We start from the raw sequence: 18,197 nt of genomic DNA, 5'->3' as shown, positions 1-18,197 counted from the left end.
GTCTTCATCGACGACATCCTGATCTACTCCAAGAGTCAGGAGGAGCACGAGCAGCATCTACGCCTTATTTTGGAACTCCTTCGGAAGGAACAGCTGTACGCTAAACTTTCTAAATGCGACTTCTGGCTTCGTAAAGTCCACTTCTTAGGCCATGTGGTGAACAGGGATGGGATCCATGTCGATCCATCCAAGGTAGATTCGATCAGAAACTGGCCTGCACCGCGTACACCGACAGAAATACGCCAATTCTTGGGTTTGGCAGGTTATTATCGACGGTTCATCAAAGACTTTTCAAAGATTGCTCAGCCGCTTACGCTACTGACACAGAAGGGTGTCACCTATCGCTGGGGAGAGCCCCAGGAGACTGCTTTTCAGTACTTAAAGGATAGACTTTGCAGTGCACCTATCCTCTCTTTGCCAGAGGGCACAGATGACTTCGTGGTTTATTGTGATGCATCCATTCGGGGACTTGGATGTGTGTTAATGCAGCGCGACAAGGTTATTGCTTACGCCTCTCGTCAACTCAAGATTCACGAACGGAACTACACGACGCACGATTTAGAGCTGGGAGCTGTTGTTTTCGCGCTTAAGATATGGCGACACTACCTGTACGGTACCAGGTGCACGATTTACACCGATCACAGGAGTCTCGAGCATATCCTTAAGCAGAAGGATTTGAACATGCGCCAACGGCGATGGGTTGAGTTACTAAACGATTACGAATGCGCTATCAAGTACCATCCAGGCAAAGCCAACGTTGTGGCTGATGCCCTCAGTCGAAAAGACACTTTACCTCGGCGCGTGCGAGCGCTACAGCTTACAATTCAGTCTAGCCTCCCTACACAGATACGAAATGCTCAGGTAGAAGCATTGAAGCCCGAAAACGTCAAGGCTGAAGCCTTACGCGGCTCACGACAGCAAATGGAACAGAAGGCAGACGGCGCCTACTATGTAACGGGGCGTTTTTTTTTTTTTTTTTTTTTTTTTTGGTTCCACTTTATGGCGGTCTACGCGAACTTGTGATGGACGAAGCACACAAGTCTCGCTACTCGGTACATCCAGGGTCGGATAAAATGTACCACGACATCAGCACTACTTATTGGTGGCCTAGCATGAAGGCCCACATCGCTATGTACGTTGGAAAATGCTTGACCTGTGCGAGAGTCAAGGTTGAATATCAGAAACCAGCTGGCCTACTTCAGCAGCCTAAGATACCTCAATGGAAATGGGAAGAAATTTCCATGGATTTCGTTACAGGCCTACCTAGATCCCAACGTGGGAACGATACGATATGGGTGATCGTGGATCGACTCACCAAGTCTGCACACTTCCTACCTATAAAGGAAACGGATAAGTTCTCCACTCTCGCAGACGTCTATCTTAAAGAAGTTGTCTCGAGGCACGGGGTGCCCACATCCATCATTTCGGATCGCGATGCACGATTCACGTCAGAGCTATGGCAAGCGATGCACAAATCTTTCGGCTCACGGTTAGACATGAGCACAGCATATCATCCTCAGACGGATGGGCAGTCTGAGCGAACGATTCAAACACTTGAAGACATGCTTAGAGCATGCGTTATCGATTTCGGCAACGGCTGGGAAAAGCACCTCCCTTTGGAGGAGTTTTCGTACAATAACAGTTATCACACCAGCATTCAAGCCGCTCCATTCGAGGCATTGTACGGGCGTAAATGCCGGTCACCTCTCTGTTGGGCAGAGGTGGGGGATAGTCAGATTACGGGTCCAGAGATTGTTGTGGACGCCACGGAAAAGATAGCACAGATACGACAACGCATGGCGGCAGCACGCGACCGTCAGAAAGCCTACGCGGATAAGCGTAGATAGCCGTTGGAATTTCAGGTCGGGGACCGGGTTTTATTAAAAGTTTCACCCTGGAAGGGTGTGGTTCGTTTTGGCAAACGGGGCAAACTAAATCCGCGATATGTCGGACCATTCGAGATCATTGAGAAAATCGGCAAGGTAGCCTACAAGTTGAACCTACCAGCTGAACTCGGGGCAGTTCACAATGTCTTTCACGTGTCGAATCTGAAGAAGTGCCTATCAGATGAGACCCTTATCATTCTTTTCAAAGAACTCACTATCGACGAGCGGTTGCAGTTCGTCGAGGAACCAGTCGAAATCACGGACCGGGATGTGAAGGTCCTCAAAAACAAGAGAATCCCTCTTGTTCGAGTACGTTGGAACTCCAAACGTGGCCCAGAGTACACCTGGGAACGCGAAGACAGGATGACAGAAAAGTACCCCCAGTTATTCGAAACCAATACAACCACTACTGAGGCTGAAGCTACTACTTCGGAATTTCGGGACGAAATTCTAGATCAACGGGGGGAGGATGTGACACCCCAGGAAAACCAGTGAACGATTGAACTTACCTAGCTTCCTCAGTGAGTGCATACCAAATTTCGGGACGAAATTTCTAATTAGTTGGGGATAATGTGACAACTCGTATTTCCAAACCGACCTTTGTACTTTGATGTAACGTATGTGAATGTTATGTGAATGTTATGTTAACACGTGCTTGTGATTATATGAATGATTATGTGTTCACGAACCCAAACCGCACACTATAACCGGTCACACAAGCCATTCGGGCCACTCCTTGAAACCGGATCTCATTAGATAGCCGAGTTGGGCTCGGCCCACTTCCCACTCGCAAACACTAAACCAAGTTAGGAGGCTTTTGTTCTCTCATTGTTACCAAAACACTCACACACACAACCCTACTTCTCTCTCGTCTCTCTCTCTCTTGCGACCGGAATCGGAATCGAAGACAACCCTCTTCTCGAAGCCGGCGATCCCCTCATCCTCTCTTCGGTTTCGTTCCATCTCAACCGGTTAGTATATGTTTACGATGTTATGTTTGGTAATGAAGATTGAATACGTTTACACTAGGGTTCATGATAGTGATATTAGTGATAATACTCTTGTTAACCGGCTGCATGATTATTGAATTGAATTGGTGTTGGTAACATGTTAAATTGGTTCGGATATTGCTTGATAACCGGCTGTGATTAAAGAATTAGGTTGCATGTTAGATAAAGGAGTCGATTTGGTTTGAATGATGATCCGATTCTATGCTTGATTAATTGATGATTGCTGTTCTTGATGATGATGATATGAATATACTTTGAATGGTTTGAAACTGTTGTTTGATCTGATTTCCGAAACTGCCTTAGATGTTTGCTAGAATCACGGATAAATCATTGCATGAATTATGGAAATCAGTTACACACTTGGTTGCGACCCAGATTGTGAGTCGGGAACCCACAGTCTCGACTCGAGACCACAACAGCATCAGCCGAGACCGAGGTTGCGAGTCCCGTTGCGACTCGTAACCAGACCATGACAAGCCGAGACCGAGGTTGCGAGTCCCGTTGCGACTCGTAACCGGACCATGTCAAGCCGAAACCACTGTTGCGACTCGAGACCGTTAGTTGCGACTCGAAACCCGCCACTTCGCACACACTGTTTTGGACTCACATTTGTCACGGGCCCAATTGATTGGGCCAAGTAATTGGACTTGTTTACATATCTGCTAATTGGACTGCTATAATTATTTGGACCGGGCTTTATGGGATTTCGCACAACAGGTTGGGCCGGTTAGTATTGGGCTTACTCGTTTAAACCGTACAAGTTGTATGTATTGCTTAACTGCCAAATGTTGCCATGATTTTTACGTGATTAGCAACGTGCTAGACTATGTGAAACAAACGTGTATTATCTAAGTCAAGACCTGACTTGTATTATAACCATGATAGGACGTGGTTGACCAATTACTAGCTTACCTGTACTCTTTGTGTATCTGCCGAGCAAACCAAGGTGAGTTCACACAGCCAAGGCATGGGATTCCCGGGTTGGGAATTGGGTTGGAAATGTTGATAAGGAATGATTACTCGTACTTACGCAATCACTAGACTATAGACCATCGTCCTCAGGATAGTCAGGACACGTTACGTAAATCCTGCGTAACCCAGTAACTGCCAATTGTCTCCCGGGTCGGGAGGACACGTTACGTAAATCCTGCGTAACCCAATACCTTCTACTATCTTCCGGGTCGGAAGGACACGCTGCGTAAATCCTGCGTAGCCCCCACACGTACCACTGTCCTCGGGGAAGGGCACGTCACGTAAATCCTGCGTGACCCAGTACGTATTCCTGTTCTCGGTTTAAGAAGAACACATGGTTGCACTAGTCTAGTAAGTACCATAATGGGAATCCCCCATTGTTCAGGATAATTGTGAGAATCCCTCACCAATAGTATATACATGTATGGGAAGTCCCCACTAGATGAACTTACGCATTACTGTTACGAACTTACTTTCTGTGAACTCGCTCAACTAGTTTGTTGATTATTTGCTGCATGCCTTGCAGGACCTTAGGTACATTATGGAGCTTGCACAGGGAGGAGCGGGTCGTTGTGGGATATGGATCATGAACGATATTCGAACTTATGACTATTTCGAGTTTACATTATTATGCTTCCGCTACTCAAACAATGTTTGGTTTTGAAACATCAATCATGTCATGATGAACTACCTTAACTACTTTTATTATTATTAAATGCTATGTTTGATATGATTGATGGCTTGATCCTGGTCATGTCACGCCTCCAAGCGGTGGTACTCCGCGTGTGGATTTTGGGGGTGTGACAACTAAAAACTAACAACAAACTAACTTAGACACTCTAGTTAAACTCTGGAAACCCTAAACTAGGCCACAATGACAGGCAAATGTACCTACCGAATATAGTAAAACCTAACAAAAATCCAGATATTGAACCCACAAGGTTTAAAATATTTGATTGATTTGGGTGTTTTTTAAAGAAGGTTTGGAATTGGTTTAATCAAGTCGAAATTAAAAGAAGTTAAACTAACACTAACAACTATCAAACTAACAACTCAGATGAACTCAAGAATGGAAAAGGCACTACATAGGTCAGGAATCCTAATTGTGACTCTTGGATTCTCTTAGTTATGGAAACCATGATGAAACTAAGATCTTATAATACGACACCCTTAGACAACCTAATGGGTCCCTGATCATTCTCCGGGTATGAGCTAAAAGAAAACCCTAGGGGTGCGTGAAACTCACTGGTTGGTCAGGTTACATCTCAGTCTATCCAACAACACTAATGTACCCGAACGACAGATTACCTCTCAGTCTTATTATCTCAATACATTTGATGATGCACGGGGTAGCCTAAGAACAACTGATAAGACACAGACTAGCAATGATATTAGGAAATTTAGGGAAATTTCCTCTCAGAAACTTTACACCTAAACACCTAATAACGAAGACTAACTGGTATCTATCACTTCTCAGCTATCTAAATAGGCAGAATACAAAGTTCTAACAAACCACCAGTCAATGTTCATATGGATTACTATGTCTAGAAAAAACATAAAATAATCATAAACTCACAGTAAGCGACCTAAATATGCAACGATACTTGAAAGACATTGAATAGAAAACATAAGGAACAAAAACTGATGATGAATCAGATCCAAATAATCAAACACATCATATCAATTGTAAAAAGGTTCTTTACTTTAGCATTAATCGATCAACACAATCCGTAAAACTGAGAAAATATCAAACAACAATTATTCATCAAAACCTAGGTAGCTATGAAATCGAGCCAATAATGATGTTCAAAAACAGTAAATAAATTGTATAATTTATAAACATGATGCCTTTAAATATGGAAAAACAAAGAAGTCCAAGAAACTTAAACCGAATACTTGTAACCGACCCGATTCGCGATCCCTAGCTTCAATTCTTGATCAAAAGCAACTTCTCCACTCGAAAATCCCGAGAGCACTCAGTTTTTACGGCTAGAAGTCAGTTTTCTCTAAGAGATTGGGCAATGTTTACATAATCAATTTTTAGGGTTTATCGGATTTTAAAGGCCTTCGCATTGCGAAGGGTTAATTAATGTCCTTCGGGTGGAACCAGAAACAAAATAGTTGGCCCTTTAGTTTTTCTAGGTCGGGCTCTTGGCGTGACGCAAAGAACCCTCTTCAACTCTTCGTGTGGCGCGGAAACTGCCAAATTCAGATTTTTGTTTTTCTTTTTAACCCATATTTCCACGTGCGCGATTCTTCCATGATTTAGCCTCAATTTCTGTACCTTCTACGCATGAACCCCTGTAAAAAACATAACTAACTAAATACAAGCTAAAACAAATAAAAGCGATTAATTAACTAGCTAAAAACAGATACAATCATAAGGAAAACATGTGTGTTTTGAAAAACATCACATATGTAAGTTATCCTTGACATTTTATATAGTCAAACGGATGCAATCGTATCATATTTAACTAAAAACGGATACAATCGTTTCAAATTTTAGTAGCACTTCATCCACTTTTTGATTGCACGTCATAGATCGGTTTTTAGGCTTTTGTGTGTGGGTCATATTCATCTTGTCTAATTACTATAGGATTTATCTTCTCTGATGAGAGGGTAGTCGGTCTAAAATCAGAAAAACTTGGTAATTATCAACCGTAGAAGTCTTGCATGCGGTTAGGGATTCTTGTCTAGGTGGTTTGTAGGGGAATTGGCCTCTAATAATCCCACTTAGACCTTATTGGTCATTAATAATCCCACCTTAGAATATTCCCCCCATCAGTCCCCCCTTTCACGTATTTTTCCTACAATGGTCCCCCGTTTAAAAAAACTTAACGGAGTGAAGTTTTTTTTCCAAATTACAAACAGATTTTTTAGAGCTTTTGATCAGAACGACGATACGAGTCCATTGATATAAAACTTGCCTCGAAACGGTGCTCCAAGTGACTTGATTTTGGTTAATTGGAAATTTAAACACCCGAATTAAAGCGTCGTTTTCATCGTTTGGAGCATTGTTTCGAGACAAGTTTTACATCAATGGACTCGTATCGTCGTTCTAATCAAAAGCCCTAAAAAATCTGTTTGTAATTTGGAAAAAAGCTTAACTCCGTTAAGTTTTTTTAACGGGGGACCATTGTAGGAAAAATAGGTGAAAGGTGGGACTGATGGGGGGAATATTCTGAGGTGGGATTATTAATGGCTAATAAGGTCTAGGTGGGATTATTACAGGCCAATTTCCCGTGGTTTGTACATCATCACTGATCACACTCTTATCTGCTATTTGTCTTCATCTTCTTCTTAGTTCTCGTTAGTACAATTTCAGGTTATTAGTTAGTTAATTAAAATAATTAAAAGTCCAAATTAATTTTGGCTAGTAATTCGGTTTAGATTGAGTTTTAGAGTTTGCCACATCTAGTCCTTAGGTTCGATACTCGATCTTGCTTTTTATACTACACACGTCTGGTACACTGGCCGTTTGTGTGCCGTTTTTAGGTAATTTTATCTTTTAACAGTTGGTCAGAAATAGCATATACATTCGCACACATCGGTATCTACCCAGCGATCTATCTTTTAGGCTACTGGGTATGGGGACCTTCCCCGGAGCGTCGAGGACCGGCGCTGCCCAGCACACCATGCCTCCCCCTCCGTCCCCGTCTTCAACGTCGGCATCTTGACGTTTGAGACGGTCCACTAAAGGACAAATTTTTGTGAGGAACGATGATTAAACAGATTAAAAAAATAGAAGATTAAAAATTTAAAAAAAAAATTATACTAACATTTGACAAATGGTGGAAATGAAGAAGAAGATAAAGGCTTCCAAAGACATGAAGGAGATGAGGGAACATAGTGTGTGTATGTTTAGTCTTTTGTTGCAGACAACAAATGAGAAGGAAAATGAAGGTAGCGGCTGACCAAATGAAAGGATTTTAGGGTTTGTGTCATTTAAATAGGTAGGGTTTCTAGTGGGCCCAGGGTTTCTAGTGGGCTTGGGCCCAAGGCTCACAAGCCCAATCTTATGTTTAAGTGGTCTGTAATTTCTACGAGACCCGTTTTCACAACCCGAACTCCAACGTCATTGCTAATTGTTAGTTTATTTGTTAAATGTCAAAAAAAGGTAGAAGATTAAAAAAAAAAAAAAAAAAGTGGTGGGGAGGACTATGACTAGGACCATCCTCCATACCCTCTAGTTTTGAGGGATGGACCATCCTTGGGATGACTATGACGTGTCGCCTACGTGGCGGATCATCCTACCTTGAAGGACCATCACCATACCCTCTAGCCTTATACCAACACCCTATAACCCTTTTGAAACATTCAAACATGTCGCCAATCTTGTTCTTTTGCTCCATAACCAAATCAAGATCCGATTCTGATCTCGACATCAAAACTGGAAATTGTTTCCTTTTTGTGCAACTAGAATCCGGCCTATATGTCAACCTATTACATTCGAAAATCCTAACCGAATCTTCATAAAATCGTATCAAATATGTTAATATTAGAAAACCAAATTAAAATCGAATCAAGTGTTGTTTGAAGTTGAAATCCTTAAATACAAGACTTGGATCGACTTTGCGAGCCTTGACATCTAAACAATTACCCTAAAACTTGTTTTGCATCGTCTTTTTGTGTCTGCGTCGTCGTCAGAATTCATCTACTCGATGGACTCTTCTACGTCAACTCATAAGCCCTTTTATGCATCATTCTATTCAATTTTCTTTATAGAACAAAAGCCCTATACTTGTGAGTGGATTAATTATCTGTAAAGAATGAAGATAGGAATTTATGGGGTTTGGGTCCCGCTTGGATTAATATTGTTTGAAGAAGATGACACTTGCAGGTATCCCTTACTTTGGCAAGAAAGCGATACAGAACAGTGGTTCGTTGTTATTGTTGTTCCGTTAAAATCACGGGAGGTCTCGGGGTTGACCCGGCCCCATGTTTTTCGAACTGGTTCCTTTATTTTTCTCATCTTAATCTTAATCAAACCTATGGTAAACTATTGTTATGTTTAAAACTTAAAACAGTTGAAAATGAATTGGTTATCCATAAAGATAAAGAAAGCTTTCTTGTACTTCCGACCAAGAAATAGCAGTAGTTAAGTGGTTGGGCATGTTCATATCTACCTGGAAGTCATGCGTTCGAGACCCGGCCTCTGGGGTTTTTGTTGTTTTTATTATAATTTTCTTGATTTTTTATATAATTAATTAAAATTTCTTTTATTAATGTTGGTTTTTTTCATAAAAGCATATCTATCTTCTATCTACTATAATAAAAGAAACCTGATTTGGAATACATGTCATTCAATGAGGGGATTAATAATTTATAGATAAATTTTAAAATTTTAAATTTCAAATTAAAAAGATTTAAATATTATATTAGAATTTAATCTTGATTGTAAATCTAAAGTCTATAATGTGTTTTAAATCTAATTTATAATTTATGAATTTAATTTTGATTTGAAATTATTAAAATAAAAACCCATAAAATTAGTAACCATTTAATCAATTAAATGTTTTTTTGAACAAACCCTTATTGCAATAAATGAGGTTTTTAAAGATATATTATTTTATTGAGTTAATTACATAGTTAGTCTCTATAGTTTGCACAAAGTAGCATACTTAGGTACTAATAGTTTAAAATCACATTTTAGGGTATTAACTTTTCACTTTGTAACGTTTGGAGGTATTAACGTTATTTGTAGGTTTAAAATCACATTCTATTAGTACCTAAGTATGTTATTTTGTGCAAACCACAGGGACTAACTATGTTAATACCCTAGAGGTTAATACCCCCAAACGTTACAAAATGAAAAGTTAATACCCTAGAATGTGATTTTAAACTATTAGTACCTAAGTATGTTATTTTGTGCAAACCACAGGGACTAACTATGTAATTAACTCTTATTTTATTATTTGGTATATAAAATTACATTTGTTTAACCCGTGTAATAAACAAGGTTTTTAATGATATATATATTTTTTATTATTTGGTATATAAAAGTACATTTATTCAACCCGTGTATTACACGGGGTTCCAACCTAGTACATACATATATAAATTAGATAAACCAAACAATGTTCTATATGATAATTAATTAAATCAAACAATGTTATATATATATATATATATATATATATATAGGAGAAGGATCCGTTAGGAACCACCCTTTATTATGAGAACCACGAGAACCAATGTGAACACAACCAAAAATACCTAAAAAATCTAAAAAACACACAAAATTTTTTTTAATATATATATTTTTTTTTTTAAAAAATCGCTATATTTCGTCAGAAAAAACTAAAAAAAATTGAGTAACAATTATCGATTCACATGTGCATATGTATCATTTCTTTAACAAATTATGTAACACATTACCAATATTAGACAATGCACATCCGTAATACATTACTTTTTTACATTATCAATATTAGAAATGCACATGTGCATCTATATGTATGAACATGATGTCACACCCTGTCTTTTGCGGAAGCGTATGATGTGTGACTAGCTTGTTATCATTACATTCAATCATAATAAACAACTACATGATTTAAAACGATGTTCATCCTTTCGGAAAATTTTGAGTATTACAAACACTTGTTATTTAAGTTTTAAAACAGAACCTTCATCTAGGTTACAATTCAACAAAAGTGGAAGACATCTAAACTTGTAGTCTACTTCTAGTTACGACACTTGCGCCCAAGATCCATCCTGTCACCTGAAATACATGTAATTTTGGAAAACATCAACATAAAGTTGAGCGAGTTCATGCGTTTTGCATACCTTGTATGAAAACATGGTATGTATCTTGTTTAAATAAAGTATTCTTGTATAAATCAAGTTTTCTTGTGTACACCACGTACTAATTGAATGTTTGTACAAGGACATTAAGGCATGTGAGGACATATGGAGCATTAGTGTTGGCTCCTTTAAGGCATGTGAGGACTTATGGAGCATTAGTGTTGGCTCCTTTAAGGCATGTGAGAACATATGGAGCATTAGTGTTGGCTCCTTTAAGGCATGTGAGAACATATGGAGCATTAGTGTTGGCTCCTTTACTGTGTCGATTACCCTCGACTGTGTCGATTAACCTCGACTGTGTCGATTTCCCTCGACTGTGTCGATTAACCTCGATTGTGTCGATTAACCTCGACTGTGTCGATTACCCTCGACTGGGACTCTGAAGCACTACTAAGTACTAGTTTTGACCATGAGTGGGGTTCGGCCGTACCTGTTAGATCTAACCCTCGTCCCTAATTACTGAATGTTTTTAATGGCTTGGTACTAATTTTCACCAAGACTTTATGGCATTTTTTGTATTAAGTCTATGCTCACATGATCTAGTATTTTCTAGGCATTTCTTAAAGCACATCATACTCGGTCCTCGTTCTCACCAAGTGTGCTTCTCGTATTTTGTATTCTCAATTCGTATTGCACTCGGTACTCGTTCTCACCAAGAGTGCTTCTTGTATTTTTACCACTTGTAAAACTTGTAATATTTGTAACATGTATTTCACCCCCGAGAGTTATAAAACCAAAAACAGTTAGAGAAAAAGGGGAGCATGAACTCACAGCTTTGCGTTCCTTGCGTCGTAAACTTCACCGGATTTGCTTTGCAAGCGTCGTGACCTAAACGTGTTTTATTAACGTTAGTCACTAGACTTGTGTCGCACAAGTACAAGTCACTATCTTTTATGTACGTATTCTTGTGTTAAAAATAAGTTATATTTTTAACTAAGTGTCTTACTTATATTATTTTCTCGAAAATAAATATAAGTATTTTGTATTTTGCACTTTGCACCCGAATTATGTATTTTGTCTAAATATGTTGTATGTGTATCTGCAAGTCCTAATATATTAGCACGTATTATACATACCACATACATTTAGCACAAAGTTTAGTAATCAACAAATATATATATATATATTTTTCCTCAGATAACATACTCGACATTTAGACACGCAAATTACCACTTATGTCATTTCAACTTAAATATCCAAAACTGGACTGTTTTCGAGCATTTAATAAAATAGTTAACTTATTCCAAAAATTTCCAAATTTTTATAGAATATCTCAAACGATCCAAATATTATTGTGTAAAAATCTCGGTATCCGATTCATTACCAATATTTGATTAAAAATCATTTTTCCGGACTGCAATCAGATTCATTATTTTCTGACTGCAGCCCACCGAATAATTCACTAAAAATTCATTGTAAGTCGGATTGACGAAATTCCAGTGGGACAATTACTACGACATCAGTATCCATCTACAATACCAGTTTCATGATCTAACTCTACACAGAACTCAAGTTATGACAGAAAACAAAATGTATATTTTCAGCAGAAAAATGCAGCTCTAGCTGCTGTTACAGAATGACACTTTAAAAATAGTAAACGAAATCCAAAAATTATAATTCCAGTGCCATTAGAACCGTATTTCATAATACATAAATCTAGGCTTCAGAAAATACATTTTTCGTTGAGTTACGGTCTGGTTACAGCCAGTTAAAGGCGGCTGGAAATGCATATCAGCAAGCTTTTGCAGTCTTTTAACATTATGAAGTGTGTTCGATTGATTCCGTTAACATGTTTAGTGATCACAACAACATCAAACATCAATATTAACCAACAAAATCATCATGAAATCAACAAGAATCATAACAACACAAGATCTACATGATTTACACACACATCTACTCTTTATCCGACATATTCATCTTATTTTCAAGTCTTTAAGTTATGATCTTGTGTGTTCTTGATTTTTAGCCATCAAATCACTTATTAACCACTTTAAACAAGATCAAGGGGATGTTTAGAAGCACTTACTACTAGCTCAAGGCTAGGGAAGTTCAAGAAGAGAAAAGTGGTGGTTAATAGTAAACGAGGAAGGTCCTTCAAGATCCGCTTGCACCGAGCTTCGTTAGTGACCTTCTTACACCTCCAAAACACCTTGGAATGGATTGGATGGAATTGAAATAATGGTGGTGGTGATGCTATGCTTGAGCCGAGAGCATGGGGAGGGAGAGAGAGGAGTGTTTGAGTGTGTTGGTGATTTATGATATAGCCTAGTGGTTTATAAAGGCTCATGTCCAACAAGTTCTTACCCATTAGGTCTTATGTCTTCCCAAGTATAAGAGACAATCACATAAACAATCCAATAAAATCTTGAATTAGGCATGTGGGCTGATTTGTTTAGGATATGGGGAGGGGTTCTAAATGTAAGTATTAACCATATAGTTAGTTCATCATTCCAATCGAAGTGTAAGGTTACAAGTATTAGTTATTAGATAATTTAGTGGGTGTTAGGGTGTTCGGGGACCCTAACTAGCTTAGAAAAATTAAAACATTGCTTCTAGCAATATTTGGGTGTTCCGGGTAACGTCCGGTTGTTCGGTTAGATACCGATTCGTTTAAGTGCTAGATTGCACCGTTTTGTGTCTTTCAAGTGTCCTTTTGTAACACTTTCAATCCCCGACACTTAGGGAAGTATTCTGGATGATCAATCATAATTTTTGCATGATATTTATGTATTTAAAAGCTAATTTGTGCTGAATTTAATAAAATTCCGCACTTAAAGTGCGTTTCGGGTGCTTTTTAGTGCGTATTTTAGCTTCCGTAAAGTTTATACACAAACCCTTGTTTGTACTCTTGGGTTTTAGTGGATTCTTGTCGTTGGACCTACACCTAGGCGCTAATTCTAATGTCTGACTGCTTTCTGCAGTTTTGTTGATACAGTGTGTCTTACCGGTGAGTTTACTAATTTATGACGCAACGCTCTCGTTTATGCATAAAGCAATATTTTGTAGTATAAAACGTGCATGAATTCACTTGTATGGAATTCAGAACTTATATGTCTTGTAAACTAGATCATGTACGTTCATTTAAGCACAAATTACTGTTCATTGAGTGTACGGAATGTACGGGAAAGTGACGGTTGTCACACATGATATAATGTGTTTTAGTACACTACTTTGAATGCACCTTCCCTTTCATCTATCATACCATCTGTTAGGAAACTTTATTTGTAAGTATTGAAGAAAATCTCAATCAACTAGATCTCTGAAGAAGATAACAGTCCTGAAGATCACAGCAAGAAGAAGAAAATCAGAAAGGACAACTGAAATGCAAAGTATCTACTTCAAAGAATCACAAGTTGATCAAGAGTTGATTTGGATTATCAGAAAAGGTCATTTATGATGGATCTGATGATATTTCTGATGAAATATCATCTGTTTCTGACGATTCTGATCATCAGACTTTCTGATGATTTGTTCACCAGAATTTCTGATGAAGTGGTTTATCAGAAATTCTGATAAAAGACCCACTTGTCTAAAAATCACAACTCTATCCTGCCACCCATGACCGAAGCATGACATTGTTGGTTATCATGATTACAAATGCAACTTGAACGATGGATTCAATGAATATGTCAAATTGCTACTTTACGCAGGACTTATTGCATGAATAAACAATTGTTTATTCATGCCCACAGCCATCTATAAATAGAAGGCTCGAGAGGCAGAAGATACTTGAGTTTGAAGCTTAGCATTCACATACAAACACCCAAACTCCACTGCTCTTCTCACCACAAAAATCAAGATTCATTTGTATTAGATAATAATCTTACAATCACCTTGTTAAACTAATTTGTTTCAAAGTGATATAAACTTGATAATTTTGTAGGTCTTGTTTCTTGAAAGTCTGATTTCCATTTCCGCACATCTTTTTCACATATACTGAAATCACTTGCCATATTACGCAAAAAGAAGTTGTTAAGGCCATACTGGGTACAACAATTGGTATCAGAGCAGATTGAATAAATTATCTTCAAACGATCAATCGCTCTTCTTCTTTTTTCTAAATATGGCCAGCTTTCAAACCTGGAATAATACTTTCAATATTGGTTCTATGTCCAAACCTCCGACTCTGGTCAGAGAGGAATACCCCCAATGGAAAATCAGGATGGTCAATTTCCTTAATGGTCATGACCGAGCTCTGTTTCGATCCATTGAGAGGGGTCCACATATACCAATGACTGAAATATCAGCAATTCCAGCAACTGACCAACTACTTGCTATCCCTGCCTCCCGAGCTCCCAAAAGTGAAATACTTTGGAGTGAGGAAGACAAGGAACTGGTAGCAGGGGATGAAAGAGCAAAATCACTCTTAATAATGGCCATCCCCAATGACATATTTTCACAAGTTGATGCTTGTGCATCAGCCAAGGAAATATGGGATCAGTTGGAAAATCTTTGTGAAGGAGGAGAAAGGATGAAAAGAAACAAGAGAACAAACAACGTCTCATCTTATGAAAGGTTTAAAAGTTTACCTAATAAAAAGTTAAATGACACATATCAAAGGTTCACAAAACTTTTAAACGAGCTAAAGAAATTTGGAATAACTAAATCAAATGATGAAAGAAACATAAAATTTCTTGATGCTTTGCCTAGAGAATGGAGAAGTCTCACAATGACTTTGTCCTCAACCTTAGAACTAGGAAACATGAGTCTTCATGACTTATATAGCATCTTGATCCCTAGAGAGAAAGAAATATTTGAAGAAACCATTCAAAGAGGGGGATCTTTAGCTCTTATCTCAAACTCACAAAGACAAACAACTTCCAATGATCCACAACCATCAAACAGCCAGAGTTTTGAAACTTCTGATTCATCATCAGATTTTTCAGCTTTTGCTGATGCAATAGCACTGCTCACCAAAACATTTGAGCAGAGGTTGAGAGGAGGTGGCCAGAGGTACCAGAGGAGTGATAGAAGGAGGATGGATGATAGATCTAAAGAAGAAGTTAGATCTAAGGATAAAGGAAAGGCTGAGGTGGTGTGTTACAAGTGCAAGCAAAAAGGTCATTATGCATCTGAGTGTAAGACCAAGAATCTGAAAGATGTTGCTTACTATGAAAAGAAGCTTGAGGAAGCGAAGAAGCAACAACAGCAAGTTAGCTTAATTGCTGGGACAGATACATGGCTATCTGATGATTCTTCTGATGAAGAAGAAGAAGAAATGGCCAACTTCTGTCTCATGGCACTTTCTGATGACATACCAGAGACTTCAGGACAACAGGTAAGTTTAGACAATCTTGATCTTGAACACAAGCTAAATGAGCTCATGTCAGATTTTTTAAACTTGCAAGTTAAACATCAATCAGATGGTAAAAAATCTGATGAGTTGTAGAGGACCTTGAATAAAATTATTCTTGAAAATCACTTACTTATAGAACAAAGTTTAGATCAAAGAGTTAAGATTGAGTTCTATGAAAATGAAAGAAGAGAACTTTACAAGAAAATCAATGATAAAGAAATTAATCTAAGAGGTTTTCAGGAAGCAAAAGAATTCATAAATTTCATAGAGTCCACTCCAAAGAACAAAGGAGAGGGTTTGGGTTATGTAAGAACAAATAATAACAAACCCACTGTCTTTGTAAAAGCAACTCAATAGATTTCTAATAAATTTTTATCAGAATCTGATTCTGAAACTTGCAAATCAATATGTTCTGAATACTCCTTTGATAAGCCAAATTTTGAACAAAAAAGAAGTGAATGTAATCAGGAGTTTGTAAGAACTCCAGAAGCAGTTCACTCATCTTTTCAAAATTATCCCATCATTCCATCACAAGAAGGAACATCAGAAATTTCTGATGATTCTTGTATGTGTGTTGAAATACTGAAGCTTGTTCAACACCATCTCCAAAAGAAAAAGAAAAATTCTGTTAATGGCTCAGCATTTAACAGAAATTCTGATGAAAGGTCATTTAGAAGAAATAATAAAACCAGAATATCATCAGAAAGAGTACCCAAGCATGCCTGGGTACCTAAAACCCTCTAACCATTTCATTTCAGGACCATCATGTGTAGCAGATCTGGTACTGCGACTCAGGGAGCTCCAAGCACATGACTGGGGATAGGAGCTTACTCAGCAACTTTGTCTCAAAGCTGGGTAAAATTGTGAACTTTGGAAATGAAATAAATGAAAGGATCGTACGAAAATCTGACCACTGAAGAAAGTAGCCTATATAGGCTTAAGGTATGATCTGCTAAATCATGGTCAAAATTGTGATAAAGTTCTCTTTGACTTGTAACTTGTTTAAATAAAAGAATCATAAGAAGAAAAAGTGCATTTCTGATAAAGCACCAGAAAATCTGATAAATTATCAGAAAATCTGATACATCATCAGAAAATCTAACAAATCATCAGAATTTCTGGTAACAAATCAGAAGACTTCTTGGAACAAAATTATTGAATGATTATTTGAACAATTTCATACATTTCATCACCTTTATCCATAACTCAAATTGACAAATTCATAATTTGTAATTGTGTATTCTCTTAATTTTCTTTTATTTTTTATTTTTTTCTCTTTCTTTAGTTACTACAATTGAAAACGTCATATGACAGAAGATTTTCTGGGGATTGTTAGTAGGTGTAGAGATTTTTTCTTCTTCATTAAATACACTGAAATGACAACAGTAGGCAATCATGATAGAAAACTAAAAAATAGCCGCCTAAATCATTTAATGAAGAGAGTTCTATCTGGGTTATTCTTAATGTCACCTGATAAAACAATTAAATAACCAAGATTGTGGTAGACAAGATACAGTGGGTAAATACCATTTATGGCAGTTCTTAAATTTACTATATATGTTTACCACATTGAGCAAAGACAATCATCTTCACTTAGAAATTCACCAGAAAAACTTCCCCATCTTCTCCTACATACATTCAAGAACACACACACAAAATGCTTAAAATTAGAGCTGATCGTTTTCCACTTACTCAACATCCATACGACAACCTCAAGCTCAGAACTAGCTTTGAGGGTCCTCTCTGGGATGGGTGTCAAACAGTGGTAAACATGCTAATGGCAAGTAACATATGATATGCTCTCACTGCCAACATAACGATATTCCCTGAAATCCTTCAAATCTTCTGGCAAAACGCAACTTTGTTAGAAAAACAGGATAGAGGGAGAATATATATTGAAAGTGAGGTGCTCAATCAAAGAGTCCGAGTAACTGAAAGTAACATCAGAATGGCTCTTCAACTGAATGATGACAACGATGTACTTATGTTCTCACACTCTGAGATTCAAGAAACATTGGAGCACATGGGGTACAATCCTGAAAATGATCCTAGAGCAATCAACAAAAATGGCTTTATCAAGCCATGGCAGTTTTTGATTACCCAACTAGGTGCATGCTTCTCAAAGAAAGCCATAAATCATCATGAAGCATCTAATAAGTTGTTAGAAATTTGCCGAGCTGTCACATTGAACATTCCTTACAACTTCTCTTATTATTTAATGAGAGA

The sequence above is a fragment of the Helianthus annuus genome, chromosome 7 (genome assembly GCF_002127325.2).
Source record: "Helianthus annuus cultivar XRQ/B chromosome 7, HanXRQr2.0-SUNRISE, whole genome shotgun sequence".
Taxonomy (NCBI): Eukaryota; Viridiplantae; Streptophyta; class Magnoliopsida; order Asterales; family Asteraceae; genus Helianthus; species Helianthus annuus.
The sequence above is the reverse complement of the archived record's forward strand: the minus strand, read 5'-3'. Positions refer to the sequence as shown.